This window comes from Siphateles boraxobius, unplaced genomic scaffold (assembly GCF_051911475.1).
Source record: "Siphateles boraxobius isolate OS27281-9 unplaced genomic scaffold, OSU_SipBor_1 42, whole genome shotgun sequence".
Classification (NCBI taxonomy): Eukaryota; Metazoa; Chordata; class Actinopteri; order Cypriniformes; family Leuciscidae; genus Siphateles; species Siphateles boraxobius.
In genome coordinates, this window is record NW_027509053.1 from 46,884 (window position 1) to 61,676 (window position 14,793).

At 38.3% G+C, this 14,793-nt stretch overlaps 1 non-coding gene across 1 annotated transcript; it reads right to left on the reverse strand.

Annotated features, from left to right (window-relative positions):
- Window positions 1-6,427: 6,427 nt before the first annotated feature.
- On the reverse strand, window positions 6,428-6,501 carry trnam-cau (transfer RNA methionine (anticodon CAU)). The gene has a single exon. It is a non-coding gene; the product is annotated as a tRNA-Met (tRNA).
- Between the last annotated feature and the right edge of the window lie 8,292 nt (window positions 6,502-14,793).

Consider the following 14,793-nt stretch of genomic DNA (forward strand, 5'->3'; position numbering starts at 1 on the left):
GGGGGCAAAGGCAAATGAGTTGAATGACTTTTATTGTAGATTTGATGTAAGAGACTTCTCACAGGAGCAGGCAAATGCACTGGATGCCTTGTCTATATTGGATAATCCTAAAATAATTATTGACCAGAACATGGTGGAGAGACTGTTTTCACAGGTCTGTCCTAATAAGGCTTCTGGGCCGGACGGCATCTCTGGGCGGTTACTAAAATCTTGTAGTAGAGAGTTGGCCGAAGCCTGGTGCCCTATTTATCAGAAATCTATGGACACGAATACAGTTCCCTCTATGTGGAAGAGCTCCACTATTATCCCTGTCCCAAAAAAGGCTAGCTGTAAGGAGAATAATGATTATCGTCCTGTAGCACTTACTTCAATAATAATGAAGTGTTTGGAGAAAATTATGATTAATTTTGTTAAAACAGACGTGAGTGGTCTATCAGACCAACTTCAGTTTGCTTATAGGAGCAATAGAAGTACAGACGATGCTGTTATAGCTATAACACATTTTATAAATAGGCATTTAGATGATCCAGGCTCGTATGCACGTCTTTTATTTGTAGATTTTAGTTCAGCTTTTAATATCTTGCAACCACATCTTTTAATTGCAAGGCTGAATGATTTTAAAGTCAATCCACTTATTATAAAATGGTATTATTCTTTTTTGACCAATCGTAGGCAGCAGGTTAGTGTTAATGGGACACTATCTGAATTCAGAACGTTAAGCACAGGAGCCCCTCAGGGCTGTGTTAGCTCACCGGTTTTGTTCACTTTGTATACAGATGATTGCAGAAGGCGTTATTCTAATAACCACATCATTAAGTTCTCAGATGATACTGCAATTTTAGGGTTATTGAAAAAGACAGAGGACTTGTCTGAATATCTGTCAGAGATTGAACAGTTTGTGAATTGGTGCAAGGATAACCACCTAGCTCTGAATGTCAATAAGACATTGGAGTTGGTGATCACAGGCCTGTGATTATCCACAATGAAACCATCATACAGGTCCCTTCACATAAATATCTTGGGGTCTTGTTTGATAATTTATTGACATGGAATATCCATGTAGATAGTCTTTGCAGTAGATTACAACAACGGTTGCACTTTTTACGGCGTCTTAGACTTTATGGTGTGGATCAGAGGTTTATGATAATTTTTTATCAGGCAGTCTTCGAGAGTTTAATTAGATATAGTATTGTAGTCTGGTTTGGTAATCTGTCCGTAGCACGTAGAACTAAACTGGTACGGATGATCCACACTGCTTGGAAAATCATTGGAGTAAAAGAACAGACATCATTGCAGACCCTCTATGAACAGGCTACTTTAACGCAAGCTAAAAAGATTGTGTGTGATCCGTCGCATATCCTGTACACAGAGTACGAGTTGCTGCCTTCTGGGAGGAGGTTTAGAGTTCCTCGCTGCAGATTGAACAGATACAAAAACTCATTTATCCCAGTGTCTGTAAAGTTGTTAAATGAGGGCGGTACGGAGTTGTAATTTATGCCATTTTTATTATTAATATTGTCTGGTTTGTAAATTTGTTGTATGTTAACTGTATACTGACGGCAGCATGGGTGATGGCCCAACACAAATTTCCCTCCGTGGGACAATAAAGTTTTTACTACTACTACTTTTTTTTTTTTTGTTACATTACCTCAGGTGAATGCGGCTATACAGCCACAAAAAGCATCATTAAAGCATAAAATCTATAAAAATGGGAATGTCACTTGATTAATGACATGCAAAAACAAAAGTACACCTTACTGTCAAAAGAAATGACCTCAATTTTAAGCCCCACAAACATAATAGGCATAATTTACTGTTACGCGCCTAAAAACAAAAAGACAACTTAACGGCTAAATTTGTTTAAAGGTCATTTCAGTTGCCAAAACAAAGTTCCCTATGGTTTAAAACACAGATAATACAGACATGTTTAGAAAATATTCATTTTACCTCCTTACTTTATCCACGACCTCGTCGTATATCCAGAAACGATTATGAAGTCGTCGCTCGCTTCGCCCGTTCGCCGGCGCCACCGCTCTACGTTTGGTTTGAAAGAAACTGTATCCTTGCGCCTGGGGGGGAATTCTTGTAGTTTGAATATTTCAAATCTTTATAGCTGTATTTTAAATTTCCGATTATTTTCGGGAAATATTATATGACATATGATATAATGATATGTGAAAAAAAAATCGTAATTAAAAACATTCGAAGCAGGACTACTTTGTCAAGCGTAATGTGTCGTCAGTCAGTGACTAGGTCATGTTGAACCCGTAGGTCTCATATGGGACCCACTTCATTTCTGACATTTCTTAATTTCTCTCATTCCCAGCTTTGCAAATTGGAAATAAAATACATGTTTGATAAATTCATAGGCAGGTGAACGTTGTAATAATGATAATTCAAACAAAACGAAATGTCACAATAGAAAATAATGCATTTATATTTAAAACAGTTGTTATACTGATCCGATGCTATCTATGATATTAGTTATTTGTATAAAAGTGACTACCAACCAAATGTTATCATTTCAAAATTTTAAACGTATAAATATATATATATATATATATATATATATATATATATATATATATATATATATATATATATATATATATATATTTTAAGCATGAAATTATTTTGCCCACATAGGTCCTATGAAGGTCCCATATTATCATCCAACATGGGCATACCTATATGTGACCCACATTGTGAAACCCACATGGGACCCACATCAATTGCCCATGTTCAGCCCATGCCCACAAGGAACCCATGCTGCCTGGATATAACCCACATGGGGCCCACATATCAATGTTGGCTGGGTACCCAGTCATATTGTGAGTAAAACCCCAATAATTGATGTTTGAAGCTCGTCTGATGAAGATTGCTGTGACCATTTTGCACCGAATTCATAACAAATAGAAACTAAGAACTAATTGCCAGTGTACTAGCCATAGCTCTTGGTTTTCCTTTATAGTGATGTGATTTATTCAGGATGTAGTGCGTAATGATTGGTGTGGGTATTTGTGTGCGCAATTGAGTGGTAATAGGCTAACGTTAGCTTTTATTTGCATTGGACTAGAGATACTGGTAGTTGTTTCTTCTTTTCCTTCCGGTAAACTACTGTCTGGATCTGTGGAGATCGACGTGCGGTGGGACCAACCCAGGACATTTATTCATTGACCATAAGGACATCATACCAGACTGTGCTAAGGACTGCAGCTTTTTTTGACAATGTGTTTTAATAATTAGATCATCTTGATTTTATGGTAATAAATGATTTTGTAATTCAATCTACTACTGTTTGAGTGTCAATAGTGTCCAGCCCTCAGTGAGAATTATTTAATTGGGTGAATTTGGGTCCTGGGTTTCAGTAAATAACCTAGGTGGCGTAGTCGGCTACTTTTTAACTGGGTTCAATACCAATAGTATTGCTCCTTTTCGTAGGAAGAGGTGTTATAAGAGAACAACCCTTTCATCTCCATTGAACAATGGACAATCATCTCCATTTGCTGTGCCGTATCGCGCCACATATCTATCAATGCAAACAAATATCATTTGGGAATTACCCGTCTTTCGAATATCTGGATATTGTGTTAAAAGGTGCTCCACGCATTTTACTTATCATTGTTTACAGGCCTCCAAAATACTCTCCAGCCTTTGCTGAGGACTTTACAGAACTGTTATCAACAATTGCCTCAGAGTTTGACTGTTTTGCCATTGCTGGAGATTTTAACATTCACATAAATAACGCAGAAACCAATATGGCAAAAGAAATCAAAACTGTTTTAAAAACTTGATCTGACTCAGCATGTACATGGACCCACACATAATCGTGGACACACTCTAGATTTACTTATCAGTAAGGGTCTAAACATTTCATCGATTGTTATTAAGGACGTAGCACTGTCTGATTATTTTTGTATTCGCTTTGATATATTGATCTCTCCTGCCATTGAAGCTAGATCTTTGTCTGTCAAGAAGAGATACTTAAATGAGAACACTAGTGTACTATTCATGAAGGCTATATCTTTAACACCAAGCATATCTGCTGACTGTTGATTTTCTCCTTGATTCTTTTAACTCAAAAATTAAGAGTGTAATTAATGATATTGCTCCTGTGAAAGTCAGGAAGAAGAATGGCACACAAAAAGCACCTTGGAGAAACTCAGCAGCAGTGAAAAATATGCAGAGTGCATGTGGCGGAAGACAAAACTTGTAGTCCATTATAACATCTACAAAGACAGCATCCATGCTTTCAATAAGAAACTAGGCAAAGCTAGACAGACTTTCTTCTGGAATATTATAAACAGCAATATAAACAACACGCGCACTCTTTTTGCTACTGTAGAGAGACTGACAAACCCCCCAAGCCAGATTCCCAGTGAAATGCTCTCAGAGAGCAAGTGCAGTGAGTTTACTTCTTTCTTCTCTGAGAAAATCAATAATATCAGAAAGGTGATCAGATCATCCTTGAGTTGCGCTGGGGTCAGACAGATCAGACCGCAACCTGAGAAAGTAGTCACTATGTCTGATTTCGAAGAAATTGATGGCAAAATTTTGGAAGAAACCGCACAGCACCTTAAAACATCAACCTGCACCCTATTGAAATGATATTCGCTTAAATACTGATACAGGCAAATTATCAGTGCTGGTACTACTCGACCTCAGTGCTGCATTTGACACTGTCGATCACAACATACTTCTTGATAGGCTGGAAAACTGGGTCGGGCTTTCTGGGATAGTCCAAAAATGGTTCAGGTCATACTTGGTAGGGAGAGGTTATTATGTGAGTATAGGAGACCATAAGTCTGAGTGGACATCCAGGACATGCGGAGTCCCTCAAGGCTCAATTCTTGCGCCACTCCTATTCAACCTGTACATGCTCCCAATGAGCCAAATAATGAGAAAGAACCAAATCGCTTACCACAGCTATGCAGACGACACACAGCTCTACTTATCCCTATCGCCTAACGATTACAGCCCCATTAACTCCCTCTGCCAATGCATTGATGAAGTAAACAATTGGATGTGCCAAAACTTTCTTCAGTTAAACAAAGACAAAACTGAAGTCATTGCATTTGGAAACAAAGATGAAGTTCTCAAGGTGAACGCATACCTTCAGTCTAGGGGTCAAACAACGAAAAATCAAGTCAGGAATCTGGGTGTGTCTCTGGAGTCAGACCTTAGTTTCAGTAGTCATGTCAAAGCAATAACTAAATCAGCATACTATCACCTGAAAAATAATGCAAGAATTAGATGCTTTGTTTCTGTTACAGGCCCCACGCGGAAGGCTCAATATACAGATAAGACAGTTCTGCAAAATAACAGGAAAAATTTATGAGACAGGAGCCACAGTGTCACGTCGCACTAAATCCTCAGCAGATGTGAGGGCGCAGGTGCACACAGCTCCTATATGAGAGTCCTCCTTTCACTTTTCATAATACGAGTCCCGTCTTCTCACTACAACAACAAACTATATTTCTACACCGATCCTGTACTGATTCACTTTCAAGTTCCACAATTCTTTTTAGTTCACATAAATAACAATCCAATTTTGCTTAATGAATTAACACTTTACCGAAAATGTGCACATACTTTGGGGTGTCACATTTCCAGTCAAGACTTAGAGAAACTTGTGCATGCTTTCATCACCAGCAGGGTGGATTATTGTAATGGACTTCTCACTGGCCTTCCCAAAAACACCATAAGACAGTTGCAGCTCATACAGAATGCTGAGCAGAACCAGAACATATGAACACATCACACCAGTCCTTAAGTCTTTAGAGTCAAGCTAGAGTCTTTAACCCTCTGGCAAGTTTATCCAGAAATGCAGCAATGTTGGCAAAGCACTGCAATTCAGTTCATGCTAGAATTAACCAAACATTAAAGTAACACTGACCTGCAGTACATGACCTTTAAAGTAACACTTTAGTGCAATGTATGGGATTCTATGGCACTTGGAATTTCAAGTCATGACATTTCAGAAAAAATGGACATGTTGATTGAATCGGATTCAACTGAATTTCACGCAATAACATGTTGTGATGTTTACCGGAAGAAGATGCAGTAGAATTTCATGGCAAGGATTCTTGGAAATTTCTTGGAATGAAATGTCATGGGTTTGGGGGCATGGGGTGGAGTGTCATGACACAAGTTTCAAGGAATGTCATGTAAAACATTACATTAGCATTAACAAGACATGCCATTAGAATGAAAGAATGATATAAGCCTTAACAAAACATTGTAACAACACTGACACATATGACATGAATATGAGAGTAATACTATTACTGCATTTGTTCAACATTAGTCTTAAAAAAACACTGGATTTCAATTACAGTGCATATGAAGAAATGGACAAAGGCATAAAAGGGAATACAGAAAGCAGCTCATTAATTTACACGGTCCCGTGTATCAAAAAGCACCATTCTGCCCCATGTGAGGCTCGAACTCACAACCTTCAGATTATGAGACTGACGCGCTGCCTAACTGCGCCAACGAGGCATGTGCTCTGACTCGGGTGAGCGGTGAAGCCCTACCTTCTAGATCATCTGCCATTCGGTGTAGGTCCAAAAATGCTGCTCAACACCGGCCGTCATGTCAGGATGGACATGTCATGTCAACCAAGGACAATCTCAGGAGTTTTGGAACAAAGACTCCAACCAACAAAGACTCCAACCAACAACGACTCCAATCACCCATCCTTCCGACTTCCTCACTTCTCCTGGGTGCTCGGCGTGGCCTCAACAGAGTCCCAGGCCTTCACCAAACCAGTCATGCGTTCCTGGAGAAAGAGAACGCTCAACCAACTTCCACTTGACACTGCCGGAACCATCAACGACTCCAATTTTCAACAACTTCAAGAATTGTTCCCATTACAAATGCAAGTATTCAATTCAATGAAATGTGCAAATGAAATTCTGATGGTTCTTCTCATAGACCCTCTTCCGGTTTCCAATTTCATCCTATCACTAACCTATTTATGTATTCATGTGTGTATGTTATTTAGTTTATTTATATTCATATAAATATCTATATTTAGTTAATAAAACTTGTACATAATATGTATTTGGTTCTGTTTTGTTTGCAATACAAGTCACTTTACGATCACGGTTTTTGCTACTGGCTCAAAGTACTGTACAGGCGAAGAAATAATTATTCTTCGGTGGCCATGGAAGATACCCTTTATTAGAATAAATTAATAATCAAAATAGTTCGTTGGAAGAACTGATTAATTGATTGTAATATTAATTCAGCCACATCAAGTTAATCCAATTAACTGACCCAAATATTTATAATTAATAATAACAAGATATTATTGATTATTAATATTTCCAAAAAGCTGAGTTCCTTACATAGCTCACCATTACCTGCAGTGTGTTTCGAGCTGTGGCCTTCCGGCTCGTCTTAGGACAGACTGTGGGACAGAAAATGGAGACATGGCTGCCATCCACTGTTCTTTAAGAGAGGACCACACCGATGACTTTGCAGGTTCTCTCAGCCACATGTATGGCACTTCAACTGCCAATCAAAGGATTGAAAGTTGGTGGTCCTTTTTCAGGAAACAGAGGTATGTTTAACAATACTGTTACTCACATATTTTTCAATACTGTTTCATATTTCTGTAATCTTTTCGTAATATTATGCTGGGTTGGAACCATACAATGCTGACTTTGAAAATGTAGGCTTATTTATATGAGCGTCATACATGGATCAGGCTGTGTACTGCCGATTGTGCAATAGTTATGATAAGTAAAAGGATTAGTGTGCATGGTTGACTGTTTCAAATTGTAATAAGTGTTTACAGTCCATTCTGCACTGGTGAATGCAGTGCAGAATGTTGTTTTCCAAGACTGTCACATAATTTAAGTATTTGTATTAGAAACATTTATACAAAACTAAAATCACTGTACTCCATTATTAGGACACAGTTCTGGATGGATTTATTCAGTGACCTGAGAGAGAGACACTACTTCAATGGCACCCATGAACACAAGTGCCTTGTACGGTATGTGTTCCTGGGCATCTTTCAGAAAGAGCTTGATGAACACCGAGAGCTTTGGAATAACCATACCATCAGACCCGTCCGGCAGTCTCTCTGTCCATCTGGGAAACCTGATACCATTTACAACCTGCCTCACAGGTTTGTATGTAACACCTGTATTGTCATTTTCAATAAATGTTTGGTTGGTTTCCCTTTGAGATTTAAACACTATTCAAAATGAGTTCACTGTTGTGCTTTCTGTGCGGCCTTAGGTTTGGTGGAAGGGATTGTGGATTCCCAGTGGATCCCCAAGTGTTACAGGAGTTCAAAGACCTTCTGCCACCCACAAACAGTTTGTGTGGAGATGCTAACCTCCAAGCATATTTTGCCAACTTGGAGAGACAGAGCCAGCTCGCTCCACCCATCAACTGGCCAGCTGCTGTTGACAACTACATTAGACTTAAGGAAATGGCTGGTCTTTGAGAGAGAGAACTAACAGACGTGTAGGCAATTTATTTTCTTTCAGACAGCATTGCCTCCAGTGTGGTGTACTGATATGGACACCTTAAATTAAAGGTTAAATTAAAAGCAAAGATATTAATCGATTGCAATGACTTCCCTTACTTTTTCCACCATCACAATGTATGCTTTTGGTGTTAACAGTGTTGATAAATACGGTATGCTGAAGCTAATGGTGACTTTCATGCTAGATCGGTAACATTTCATGACCAATTTATGCAACAACAAATAAACTTCATTCTGATGGCTCTTGCAAAATGTTTCAGAATAGACAAACTTACATTTTCTTATAAAAATTATTTTATTTCTTTTAACTGTTAAAATACTGACAAACAGTAAAGTGCGAACAGTAACAGCAATGTAAATCTGTCACGGAAAGTTTCCAAATAGAGAAACTTGCACCTTTTCTTATACAAAAAATCATTGGACTTCTGTAAACCATGTAACCATACAAATAGTAAAGTGCGAACAGTAACAGCAATGTAAATCTGCCATGAAAAGTTTCCAAATAGAGAAATTTCTTATAAAAAAAAAATGGATTTCTGTAAACAATGTAACAGTGCAAAGTGCAATGCAAACAGTAACAACAGTAATGCAAATTTGCCACTGATAATTAATTTCTGATTGACACCTCAATGGAGCCCAAATCCTGGAGCGTTCTTGATTCCATAATTCATGGCTTCCTCAAAGATTTCATATGAGGGTAAGATCGGGAGTTTTAATGTGTTCGCGCAGACATTAGCCTCAGGAAACCTTGAGTGTTTCTGGAATGTGAGTTGAGGCTGTGGTATTAATTTTGCTGCTGGGATTTCTTTCAGGCCTGTGGCGAACATCAGAATGTCCTGCAAGGACATCCCTGACCCTTCCTCTGTGGGGGTTGGGAGTAAAGAAACACATTGAGATTTATCATCCATTTGTGAACTTCACTTCAAACAACATACAGAAAATTATACCTTTTACAGCGATTAAGTAGTCCAGCCAGTAGCCAAGCACTCTCTCCTCCTCATGGCGATTTGAGCTACCAGTTGGGCTCATTTCTGGACGGAACAGTGACTCTACACTCTCGGCTGTCAGGTCTGACGCACTGTAACACATGTAGGGCAGGAAAATGGAGGGATGCTGTTCCAGAGCGTTGAAAAAGTTGAGGGTAGCCAGGCCATCCTTGAACCTATTACCGGGTTGGGTTGTGGGTGAGGGGAAGAGGCAGATCATGGTAAGTTCTTAATGCTATTGCCAGTAGGACTCACATTTGTTAGACACTCATTTGAGTTTCATTCAAATTCTCGTTTGAATTCTTACAAAGTAGTCAGAGTGACCTACCTCTGGAAGGAAACATGGTTGCGGTAGGTGAAGTACCACTGGATGTAACCATCCACAACTTTTTCCTTATCCTCCAGTGTCCTCAGGCATTATAGCATCCTGCTGTCTGAAGCATGCTGGAGTGCTTATCTGCGAGTTCCACGAGTTCTTCCAGTGTCCTAGCATTCTTAATCTAGAGTAAAATAAAAACACTGTCTGTACACTCTAAAAAATGTTGGGTTATTTTGTGTACCCAATACCATTTCTTCTGGTGAGAAAATCCTGCACAACAGCTCTGTACTTTCATGTCAAGTTATAATATTTTGTCTATGATATAATGCACTTGTTTAAAGATTAATCCATTGTTCTTTCTGTTTTATGTAAAGACACTCTTGGAGATGTTGCTTTAAAAACCCTGCCAGCTATCCTTCCTCCATTGCCACACAAAACAGGCTGCAAGATGGCTCGGCCCTCTTACCATGAGGCAAAACAAGCATTTGTTGATTTACAGCCTGTAGGTACATCATTTATGACAACACATTTGGGGTAATATTTGATCCATTTGTGCATATTTACCATTTAAAATTTCTATTTAAAGGTTGGAACAAACATCATCAAGTATTTGGAGGAGGAGGAGCAACGGAGGCAATTCCCTCATGTCCTGCAGCTTGGGGACAAATTCAACTGCTCACAAGCCTTCGTCATTGTGGGAGGAGCGGCACTAGAGCAAGACAGCCTTTTACAAGCTGTGGATACATGCTTTAAATTATTTTATGTTTTAGACATTGAGTATCCAACGCCTGCGGCAGCTGTTTGGCAGTTGCTACAACACACAATATTTCACGAGTTCACACTTACATACAATTAAAGGGAATAAAGTATAATGCGTATTTGGCGTGCTGTACGGGGGGAGGGCTCCGAGCTCGGAATTCGGCCCGAACCCAGAGTACTCCCCCCTGTATGTAAAGTGGTTTAGGACTAGAAGAGTGGAGAAGGGGTGGTGGAGGGACGCTGCTAAACTGTCAGAGAAATGAGGTGAGAGTGCTGAGTCTATATATACACGTTTTAATCATGATTGCTGAGTGCTCTCCACCCGTGTTAATTATCTGAACGTGCTTCTCCCGAACTTTGTTAATAAAACATCATATTCTGTGCCAGGAGGAGTTCCATCAACTCATTGTCGCCTACTTAGGCAGTTTATAATTGGATAAGCTGGACAAGCTTTGGTTTGTTTTGTTTGTGTATTTGTATTCCATGTTTCTTAGAACTTAAAACATAATTGTAATTAAATTAATTTTAGCATTCTGTGGCAGGAGCTGTTCCCTCAACACACTGTCGCCTTATGAGGCAGTTTATAATTGCATTATTTCTATTTATTTATTTATTTATTTATTGAAATAATTTCTTATTTTAAGGAAGTAAATGAAAGCAATTGCAAACAATAACTTAATGAAAATGTTTACAACTTGTAATGTTTACAACTGTTTATTTGTGTTTTTGTGATCCATGTTTCTTAGAACTTAAAACATAACTCTAAATTAATTAATTTTAACATTAATATTCTGTGCCTGGAGGTGTTCCCTTCAACACGTTGCCTTATGAGGCAGTTTATAATTGCATTACTTTTTTTTATTTTATTTATTGAAACACTTGCAACAATAACTTTTGAATGCAATGTCTAATTGGATGTAAATAAAGCATTGTTAATATACTTAAGTTGTGAGTGAGTGAGTTATTTTCATGGAAATAATAGTAATTATAATTAATATTAATAATAGTTTGATTAAAGCATTTTGGCCAAATAACCCAACAGATTCGTTTTTTGAAACCCAATTTATTGGGTAAAACTAGTTACCTAATTTATTGGGTTAAAATAACCCAACAATAGGTCGGTGCTATATCAACCCACCATTGGATTAGCTGTTGGGTTGATTTTAACCCAACTTTTTTAAGTGAGTATTGGTTGGAATTTAGACTACATATTAGTGACAAAGCATGGAAGTCACTGGTTTTATTCCAATATCACACTGGTTTTTCAAGCTACTGGGGTGTCCAAATTGTTGATTGTTCATCAAAATATATATAAAAAAAATTCTTGAATATTCTTAGAAACACATAATTACAATTACCTCAAGGAGAACATTCCTGACTTCAGTATCAGGTATATCCTCAATTGGTGCCTCAATGGTCTTAACTTTACCAACCAGGTACTGGTAGAAGCTTGGGGAAAAGCATCGAGGCCCTGGACCACCATGTACAATGGAGACGGCAACCATTCTTCCAACATGGAAATACTCATCACCTTCTGCAGCTAACAATGGCAATGTTCCACGGTTAGTACAAATTGATTTATAATACTGTCAAAATGTGACAAAAAGTGAATTACCTTTGCTATCAAATGACAGGTATTTGCCATCTTCTTTGCCTTCAAAAAATCGACTGGTTTTAATGGCGTCCATCAAGAGTGTCAGAAATTCCCGTGTAGGCCCTCCTGTGTCCACAGCCTCCTCTGTTTGCCCGATGTCATCAGTGAATTTGACCAAAAGGCTACAGGTGGGGTCAAATGAGGAACGTTTGAATCCCCTCAGAGCACCATCCCAGACATTAGCACGGTTTATATTTAACCTGCTACAGCTTTTTGTGTTAATGTTGTATGACAGATTTGACAGAACGTCTGCAGCCGTCAGTCCAATATCTGCGTCTCTGCAACACAAGAAAGAGAAACATTAACACTGCCTTTTATTTGGATAATTAAAATATAAATCTTTTATGGTCCCATTACAGTGAGAACACCATATGTGTGTGATGAAATGTGATGGGCATAAGCATGAAGCACACATTGCAAGCTTTCAATAATTTCTGCCAGATTTTGTTTCGGTTTAGGGGTAAGTAAAAAAATATATACAATTTGAATATTTGCTTTAATAATTGTATGGCAACAGAAACCAGGTAAAATGCCAAATGTAGCTTGAACTATGTAATATATCTGAGGAAACAAACAAAAAAAACAACAACAAAGGTTGACAGCATTATTTCTATCAAAGTACCTGTCTTCCTCCTGAAAATTGTCTACGTCCTCAACATCAGAGCAACTGCTGTCAATGACAACTGGTGCATAGATCTTGGTATATGTGCTGTGGATTAAAGGAACAATGAAATACTAAAACAAGATGGTTGTGAAATTACAGTAAAAAGTGTTATACTTGGTACTGTAATGCATTACATTCAGCAGTCAATATTTCATGCTAAACCCAGAGCCAAAAGTATTAGTGCAATGAACGAACAATTTGAATCCATTGTGACTTACTTGTAGAAGTCACATGATGTGGTGTTTTTGGGTCCTGGTCCTGCTCCATTGGCCTGTTTATGAAAGTAGAGATAACACCAAACAAATTAACAATAATTACATCATTAACATAAACTTAATAACATTACAGAATAATACATACTTGCCCATCAGATGGCCTGGACACTGTTGGTGGACATTGTTTTGGTAAACTAAAACAAACAAATAATTTGAATAATTTAATTTAAATCATATTATAGATATTTGTTTATATGATTTAAAGAGCACAACATGCTCGATCTATTCCTTTCAGTGGAAGGCTAGCAAATGCCTCATCATCGGATTCTGAAGAGGAGTCATCTCCATGACTTTGGAAAGAGAAAATGATGCATCATTATTAGGCTAGGTATATGCAAAATATATGGCAATTTTACAACCAGCTCAAATTAAATTAAGAACTCACTTAATTACCAACCATTATCAATTATTATTATTATTATTTTACATACATGTACTTCAATACTTACTCGAATCCTGAAGGGGGCAGATGTACAGTACGATCCTCTGGTAAGACTTTCCAATGGCCTCTTTATAATGTTCAAGGACAAAGGGTTTGTCTGTGCCTGGTATATTTTGTACCTGAGAGCCATCAGGATATACCAGGACATATTCTCCATCGTACATCATGTCTTGATTAAAATCTCGCTGTTTTTTTATAGCAGCTGGCAAAATTTGTTTTGATGACCACAGGGGTTCAACATTTAATGGCAAAGTTTTCCCTCTTATAGGTTTTAACCCATATTTTGTTCTGGTCATTATGCCAATTGAAATCTACAGAAATAAGAAAAGAAGAAAAACAAACATGTTTAAGACTGTGTACTGTGTAATAGTCACATTGTGACCTAAACCTCCATATTAGTTTATCTTGACCATAATGTTTGGTTTCTTTTTAGCCTTTGAAAAGGTCCTCCTCTCAGCCTCTTTAACTTCCCTGAACCTCATGAATTGACCTGCTCTTCCTTGGATACTTGTCTCATTCACTAACACACACACACTGATTCATTATAGCTATGCTTTGTGATTGGTTGATAAATTGCCACCTTTCTGACAGCTAAAACCATGGGACAATTCAATGCAGCACAGTAACGTTAAAATGGGAGCACAGTAAGGGGATATTACCTGTAGGCCCACGGCCTAGGCTTGATGACGTGGATGGACACACCGTAAGGAACCCCACGTTCAGACCACACGACGGGCAAAACTTGGGAGCGTCCCCCAGTTGCTCGGCACAATACGGACAGAACATTTCAAACTAAAAATTAAATAAATAGTTCAGATATCAGGACAACATTGTACAAACGCCAGTAATGCATCTATTTAATGGCCAGACACGAGCTAGCCAGCTAACTTAGTTTCCAGCTAACAACGTTGGCAGACTAATACGTTATGGGGACAATAACTTAATATGTTAAAAACACACAAAACCACTTCGGTATCAGAGCACATCGACAAGTCTGTCATAATGAAAGAGAAACACTTACCTCTTGAGACAAGAAAAGCACAGCACACATTCAAAAAATAGCGCTAAGACAACCGGATGGATGCGGGTCCGTCACTGATTATGGCCCCCCCGGAAACATTTCCGTTGTGTTTTTGCAGTTTGCAGTTTGTTTCCCTATTTGCTCGTGCTGCAAATATTTGCAGCGAA